Genomic DNA, 9,072 nt, shown 5'->3' on the forward strand with positions numbered 1-9,072 from the left:
GACGTTTATTTCGATTCCACTGTGATCCCATTAAGATCTATCTGCGCCAAAGTGACGTTGGTTCCCGAATGGAGTTTCTTCTGTCAATTATACGACATACAAACGATATCTAAATGAGAAATTATCTAAACCAGAACTTATCGTTATCGTATCTCACTCTCCGAATTAGGCGGTCTCGGTGAGAGGCTCTCGACGAGTGGGTACAGCCGGCATAAGAAGTGATCTGTGATGTACCAGGATATTATTGTGTATCTGGGTCATACTCGGACTTACAAAAAGTCTCGTTTATAATCTTTTCTGATGTAAGAATGAGGTTAGAATTGTTAACACTACTAATATTAATTTGTGTACGCCGCAGCTATTTTATTTCACTCTCCATAGTAATTTTAATCCAAACCTCCATGAGACACAGACAATTAGACATACGTATCATATATGATCAATAGATCAATATATCACGGTTCGCTGCAACCGACCAGTCTGCGTTGGTCAGCCAACGCGTGCTACCGATGAAGCTCCTCCTTATGATGAAAAACATATCGAGTAACCTTCGACATAAATTACTTGAGTGACCTTTTACGTTTTAATATACAGAGTGGATTTTCTTTTTGGATTATTTAGGGCAGCTACCAGATCCCGTGCTTCTACGCGAAAACGGTATTAGAAGACCTTCCCTCGATTTCAAATTAATGAAGATTAGCGTTTACAGATTTTTGGAAAAAACATACAGGGTGCAAGAAAAAGGTCCTTTTGACAAACTTTTTTTTCATGCCAATCGATCCTGTAATCGATTATAAACACTAAGTTGTTAAAAAGTTTATAATGAGCGCCTATAGCTCACTAAACTGTATTAATTTATTGTTATTACTGTCTAGGATGGAAATGTACACTAGATTAAGTAATTACATTGTACTAAATTATGTTAAATAAAGAAAAAAAAAATCGATCCTGTACCTACCGAGGATCAAATGCTTGTATGGGAGCAAAAAATATTTCCGGAAACTGTATGTGGAGGTCTTTGGTAATCAAACAACGGGTTAAAAATAAGCAAGTAATCCACTATGTGTGTTACCCTTTGACGCCTAAACCATAAACCCAGTCTTAATAATAACGTATAATACAATCATAGGTCAATCGGTTCAAAAAGCAAGGTTTTCAGTTTACTTCGCACAAGTAACATAAACTGCATTTTCTTAGTAAAAACAACATTGTATTTTATATAGCTTTAGACCTAAAGATAGCGGCGACAATAAAATATTTTGTAGCTTCATGCTGGCTACATTGTCATATCGATATCTTGAAATTAAGAGGGCATAAGTCAATGTTAATATTCAAGACATTATAGGACATACGTTAGCCATTAGCAATATAACGGCATGGTCGCATGGTACAGTCGTTATCAGATCTGCCGTCCTATCACTAAAACCTATCTAACCCACAAATTATAGTTTTGAGATATGGGCAAAAAACGTTCAAACCCATATCTCTAGAAAATGTGTACATTTCTTCCGGATTTCTTTTATGCAAAAATTAAAACTAAATTTATCCTTACTTTGTTTGAAAACCATTTCCTCAAATATTATACTATTAATTAGAAAATCACAATTTTGTGTTTTAGTGTTGCAAATAATTACTAAAATATGTGCGATATTACTCCTAAAACACCGTTAAGTATACCTTAACCGTTCTTTAGAATTGAATAACATATAAAAAATAACTAAATAACGGCCAAGTCAATTTACGTGTTTATAGTATCGTAATTGTGAATTGTGTAATAAACAAAACATAGCTTAATAACCGCAAAGGTACTGAACAATTTTATAGTATTTTATCTGTTAAAATATTACCTAGAAAACATTTGTAATAAACACGTTATTGGACTGTAACCATTTTTTAGCTATGTAATGACTATACATATTGAAGTAATTTGTATGCATTCCTATACTAAAAGCCCGTTAAATGACGAACTAGTAATGCTCACTAGGTTTAAGTCTTGGAAATATTCACAAAAAAAGGTTTATTGTATTAACAAAATCATGTTAACCTGCATTATACTACTAAGTTTTAAGAGAAATTCAATATGTTAAATCACATCTGTATCGTATATGTATTTATTCGCATGCAAAAATAAAACCAACTATTAGTCAACTATTTAAAATTTAAAAAACGCAAATTGTGTCAGTCTCAAAAATGTGTTAAATTTTATATAAAAAAATGTACGTGAAGAAGTAGATTACTAACCATTGTAAGGTGCCTGATCCATGTAAGGCCCAGTGTCTAATGAAGCCCACTTTTGAAAATGCGCCCCCCGCGCTTTGATTGCCAGTTCAAAAACCTAGTAAGGCTAAATGACTACACTAAAACCTATCATTTCTCAGATCCCTACTAGTTTTTTATACGGAATTTGTGACTTCCTGAGTTTTACTACGGTAAAAGGTAAGTTAACATGCTACTTACTGGGTTTAGAGGTATAGAAATCTGTAGTAAGCATAATAATTGTGCCGATTTTGGAGCAGGTGTCTCTGTAATCGGGTGAGTACTTACGAAATGGATACAAATAAGATAAAAAACAAATTTCCAATAATTAGTTACCCACCTTACCTAGTAGTTTTTTATATAGGGCAGCCAAAATCAGCCTTTAACACCCTTCGCATAAAAATAAAGCATTAATCTCATGCATTATGGAATGGCTGTAGTACAATATGCGGAGATGATCAGAGGCTTCTCTTTCATAATTCCGTTGAATTTGGGGACCCGCTAAAGTGTGGTAGTTTCTTAAGTTACTTGGAGTTAGTAACTATTACAAAGCTCAATTAATACCTTTTTTGATTTCGACTCCATTAATCTGCATTTCTTTTCTTCTGAATTTTTTTCTCGTTAAGTAGAAAAATATAAAACTTCCCTTCTAATGCATCTACTTAACTTTTTTTAATGTTCGTCTCGTCTAAGGCCGTTGGAAAAGACGATGCGAGCCAAAACATGATCCTCCCTCTAATTGACCTTATTGATCATATCATCATATGTATCCTCGATAGCTCTATTCTTCTTATATTTTCCAGTCGCTTTGGTAAGATGCCGTTAGAAAGTCCAATTCCTTCTCCTTCTCAAACTACCGCTCTATTTATTTCCATTTCTTTGTTTCCTCTCTTAAGTTCTTGAGTGTCTTTTGTACATAAACAGATTACCGTTTTGAACAGACATGCGCTCACGAACCCATATTAACCCGGTTATCCTACTCGGCACAGTACAATTATCGCTCTTGTAAACATACTGCAGATATGGTATATCACGGTGTTATCATTCTTGGATTTCGGTAATGCTTTCAACACGGGTCACTTCGACATCTTAGTAGGCATATTGCGTTCTCTTAATGTATCTCCTATGACAGTGAACTAGTTTCATAGTTATTAAGTAGGGCGTCAACAGAGGTGGATTGCTCTTAATCTTCATTGTGCCTGCACAGGACGGGGCAGCGTGTTGTCTCCTGTTTCATTTCCTCACTTTATATACTCTAACACGTTATATTTCCTTCTTCTACCACTTTAAACATACTGTCAAGGCTCTTTTACTTATCTACCATAGACTATCTGCACCATGAACATGACCACTAATTTAGAAAGCATTTTGATTTGGACTTTCACGTTACGGTCTCAAGGTAAATCCACTGAAATTTAAGTTATAGTGATAGGTACCTAGGTCAAAGTATTCTGCCAAGACTGATTTTAGTACTCTACCTGCCATTATTTTTAACGGTACCTATTTAGATTTCCTACTCTCCCCAAGTCTCTTAAATCTTGCTGTTTCTCTATCATGGATACCTCAGATGAGCGAGTTTAGAAGGAATTTTTTTGATATATAAGCATTACTCCGCAGAGTTCGAAACATTACGCCACTAAGATTGCATTAGCTCAATCCCTCTTACTTACTATATTAGTTTATGCTGACACTTGCTACTTAGACCTTTGGAAGACCAACTCAATATGTTTAAGCAATTCCAGCAACTCTCTATTAAGTATGTAGTTGCTTTTTAAATTAGATCATGTCTTCGTAGTGACCATGTTCTCGCTACGTAGAAATCCACTACCGACGTGAATTATCATTAGTTTATCGTTCTCCATTTTTGTATGTAAATCGTAGCACTTACTTTCGGTTTTCGGTTTTTTTTTATATAAGCATGCATCCATCAGTCACCGAATAAAAAAGACAACTTACAGCGCACGGCGCATTGTTAAACTGTCTGCCTTACGTAATAAAATTCAAGGGAATATGTTTTACACTTAGCGGGGTTTTAGCGTGGCATTGTTGGTTGGCCGTGTTTAACTGTTGTATTATTATTCTTTTTCTCAAACATAATTACCCGTTAAGCACACTAAATAGGTTTTAGTGATGTATTTGTTACATGAATCGCAATAAAAGTCTTTTACACAAACGGTTAAAGAACGTTAGCCATGTTTAAGCATAGTAACTGTTTTTTTGTGTAGTATTTAATAAAAAAAATTGTACTTGATAAAACATATTAATAGTTTTTCCAAGTAAATGTGTTTTAGCTATGTATAACGTAAAAGATTAATTAAAATATAAAACTGGCTAAGCGCTTTTATATTACTTATAGAAGAATAATGTAGGTTTGCGATTTTATAGTATTGAGAAGTATCAAATTATAATGCAGTTAGCGTGTTAGGTCGAGTCTGTATCTCCGTAACTACAACAGATAAAAATATGATTCCAAGACCAGTCGATAGAGAATTCTTTTCTCTTTTAGAATATTTGTCCAAATGAAAACTGGTATTATGCAGCTTTGAGCGGTTTTAGAGATAGGACGGCAGAGATATATCGGAGCGGCCGAGGCGCTTAAAAATAGCTTAACACGCACTCTATCGTCTCGACAATAGAAGAATGTTCAGATATTTGTGAGCACTTGGCCGTTCCGATAGATCTGATAGTGACTGTACATAGTTGTCATTTCGACACCACAGATGACGCTTACGCTTAAAGATACTTGAAGTCACGTAGATGGAGCATTCCACCGTTACGTAATCGACAATTGCACTAATTTTATTGACTTTATAAGCCTGGTACGCTTTTGGCTTGTCTTTTTATCGTATATTGTTATTATTATCTTAATAAAGCTTGTGTTTTTAAAAAACTTTATAATTTACTTTTACTATAAAACGAAAGTTGGCGAAGCAATTCGGCATTAAAGCAAACGTTACGTAGGCGTCTCATACTCATAATTACGCCAATACTTTTGTCTACAATTAGGGACTGCTAAATAATTGGATTTTGTTAAAACAGACTAGATGAAAAACTTACCGTTTTCATGGAATGCTCCAGATGAACAATTTCATAGCTGCGAAAGAGGCATGTAAGGCATCGTGCATGTTTCTAAATAGTGTAAGTATAAATAGGTAACGGATTTCTGAATAAATGTCAGTATTCACGCGGTACTCGTGTTGCTTACTTGCTGCCTCACTTCCCGCTTCACATGGCCACCCTGCCACGTGCGTGTTGTTTAGCTGTCCTACTCCCCGCTCCACATGGCAACCTTGCCATGTGCAGTGCAGTTCGGAAATCGGAAGTGCAACCGCGCACTTTATATGATCAAAGTGGATACAATTTAATACCGTTTATTTCCTATTCGACTTGTGCCAGAATAAAGGAACAATTAGAAACTAATAGTATGATAAATGTCAGTATTTACGCAGTCCTTATGTTGCTTACTTGCTGCCCTACTTCCTGCTCCACATGGCGACCTTGCCACGTGTGGTGTCGGGTTTGGAAGTCGGAAGTGCAACCACGTGTTTTATATGAACAAAGTGGATTTAATTACATTTAATTCCTAGTTATTTTTATTTTTTATACCACGACGGTGGCAAACAAGCATACGGCCCGCCTGATGGTAAGCAGTCACCGCAGCCTATGGACGCCTGCAACTCCAGAGGTGTTACATGCGCGTCGCTGACCCTTTAAAAACCTGTACACTCCTATTCGACGTGTGCCAAAATAAACATTTGCCAGACAAAACGTGACCACCTATTGAGCTTTATAGCGGCCGCTAGTAGCCGCTTGAAAAAACTATAACATAAGGTTAGCGATCTGGAAAATAAGAAAAGCTTTATTCCCGAGATACGGTCGGTATACAAAAATACAAAATACAAAACATTCTTTAAATCTTAAAATCCTTTCGGTAAGCAAAGAATTGTCTGTGTTGGTGGGAATTGCTCTTCCATATATAGTGTTACAAAAGCAAATCATTTACTTAATAGTCACACAGGTATTATTTCTGAATTTAATATATATAACATTTCTCATCATTCAGATTGGCCGCATTTTCAATATTTGACCTGTGGTCTGTGGTCAACACCAACATTCTTTTAAAGTACAAATTAGCGCAATGTTAAATATATATATATTTGTTCTCAAAATTTAAAGTAAGGTGACTGTGGGCAAGACCGGCATACTTTATTTATTTTTTACATTGGAGTATTCTAGCTCCGTTAATTATTCACTTACGTGACCGCTTGTAATCACATACGATGAAGAATTTCATAAATAATAGTAAGGCTATAGTGACAGATCATTATAATCATAAATTAAGCAAAAACAATAGTATTTTTAAAAATTCGGCGAGTAGACGGACTTCCCGTGTAGTTTAAGGTAAGTCCGTCTAGTAACGATATCAGCCATACTATGGGTACTTATGTGTTCGTATTCGAATCCTTACAAAGAACGAAACAAGACAATGAAAAGTGTACTCTAAACTTGTTAATATAGGGTTTAGATTCGAAATAAACACAATTTTTCTTATTAAAAGGTAAGTCCGGCATATATTACGTAAATGGGGTGGTAAACCTTTTTTGGAAAATAATTATACGTACTTATTTTTTGGACTTCTCAAATAAAATACTAATAGTCGTGTTAAATTTACTCGTTGTTTTAAATTTACGGAGATCAAAGAGGGTTACATAAATAAACTCATAGTAGTAGCAATTTTAAACTACGAACACCGTTTAAGTTTAAATCAAATAGTGATTGGCAAATCAAAGTCCAGAACACAAGTAGGTACCCTACATACGTAAATTTTCAGGATAAGTAAGGCGAAGAACCCACGTCACATAGCGGCGTGGCACGCGCGGTATGGCGTTGGCGTGGCGCGTAACCTTGTATCACGGTGTAGGCAAAACGCCTAAACTACGATAAGTACAATAAATGTTCCGAAATAAAAAATACGTACGGACTGATATGGCTGCAATGATTTTAATCTTCAAAACTGTCAAGAAAACATGACTGTACAACCGTATTCTAAAATTAAAGAGGAGTAAAAAGGGTAATAATATGTGTCATAGGTATAATAATATAACATATGAAGGCGATGATCATCCGAATCCCGGTAGGGGCATTTGCTTGTATAATCTACACAGATATTTGTTCCTCCAGTCATGTTTGTTTTTTATGTATTTATCTATATAAGTTTATATATGTCGTCGCCTAGCACCAATAGTAAAAGCTAAGCTATGCTTAGTTTGCGGCCATTATTTATTTACTTAATAGGTATTTTCTTATTTGTATTTTCGGTTACATAGTGCTGAGGATCAAGAACACATTTCTTTAGTAGTATCGAAATTAAAATTGTTAATAAACACAAAACACAAACATCATGCGCAATGTCGTAAAGATGCGTATCTGTAGTAACCTTATAAAATCGTAATAAAAAATATTGAAGCCATTTAACAGTTGGTAACCTCTGATTCAAGGAAAGTCGGCATATGACGGACTTGCCTGGTGCATAGTAGACGGACTTTCCAACTTAGCAAAATTTTAATGTGATGAATGATGGAACGTATAATTACAAAACTAAGCCAATATCTGATAATTTAAACACATAATAAAGATTGCCGGGTCTTATATTACTTACGTAGTCAATTTCGGTTCAAAATTTTGTCACAAACTATTTTTAACAATTTTATTTGCAGAGACTGTCGCACTATCACTTCGAGTTCCATACACGTAATGACTTGTTTACGCGGATTGCTCTGAAGTTCGTTGTCACAGCGCCATCTGTTTTAGAGTGAGGGAACTAGCGCGAAAAACTGACTTATAAACTCGACGCCAAAGCGGCAAACTCTTTCTAATTCAAAAGTAATAATGTGATGACGGACTTGCCTTGTAGACGGTCTTGCCCACAGTGACCTTACATGCAAGTACTAAGTCAACGTTAACATGCAAGCTATTATAGGACATATACGTTAGTAGCATTAGGCAACATAATGGCGTGGTATGGGATTCATCGTTTGCGAGTGTCGCTGTGAAATTTGATTGCGGCAGTTACATCTGAATTGATGGTTCGGGCTACTGTAGTCACAGTTAATATAAATACAGTAAACCTATGGAACATTTTACTTACATTATAAACGAAAACGTCCCACACGCCCAGGTCTTGGGCGCAAGCCAGCTAATGTAAACCTTACTTGAAAATGTGAAGGTTACTTTGACAGCGTACGCCATAACACCTACTTGTCCATGGCGCTGTGGGCACGACTAGTTACTTCGACTTTAGGGTGTTCTTGGCGTTCAAAAGGTTTAAAAGGTAATAAGTTTCTTTATCAAACATATCATTTTTAACAGGAAAATACTCATTGAGGCAAACCAAAACATAAATTAGGTTGCGTTATTTTACCAAAGAGGTAATGAGAGTATGGCCAACTCCTGTGTTTATCATCAGATTAGCTTGATGATACCATAACCATTGTCACCCAAGTTAATTTTGGTAATATATCTTCTGAGATACTTTTCGAAATGGCGTAAACTGCAATGTTCTTGGCAATGTATCCTCTGAGATACATAAAATATTTTGAATAATTAACATTTTTTTTCTAGTCCTGTTACTCCATATTGACGACCGTTCTGGCTTAGTGCGTAGTGTCCCTGCCCATGAAGCCGATGGTCCTGGGTTCGAAGCCCGGTAATAGCATTTATTTGTTTGATGAACACAGATGTTTGTTCCTGGGTCATGGGTGTTTTCTATGCAAATAAGTATGTATTTAACTATAAAAGTATATATCTTCGCCTAGT

Source organism: Cydia pomonella, unplaced genomic scaffold, assembly GCF_033807575.1.
Source record: "Cydia pomonella isolate Wapato2018A unplaced genomic scaffold, ilCydPomo1 PGA_scaffold_164, whole genome shotgun sequence".
NCBI lineage: Eukaryota > Metazoa > Arthropoda > Insecta > Lepidoptera > Tortricidae > Cydia > Cydia pomonella.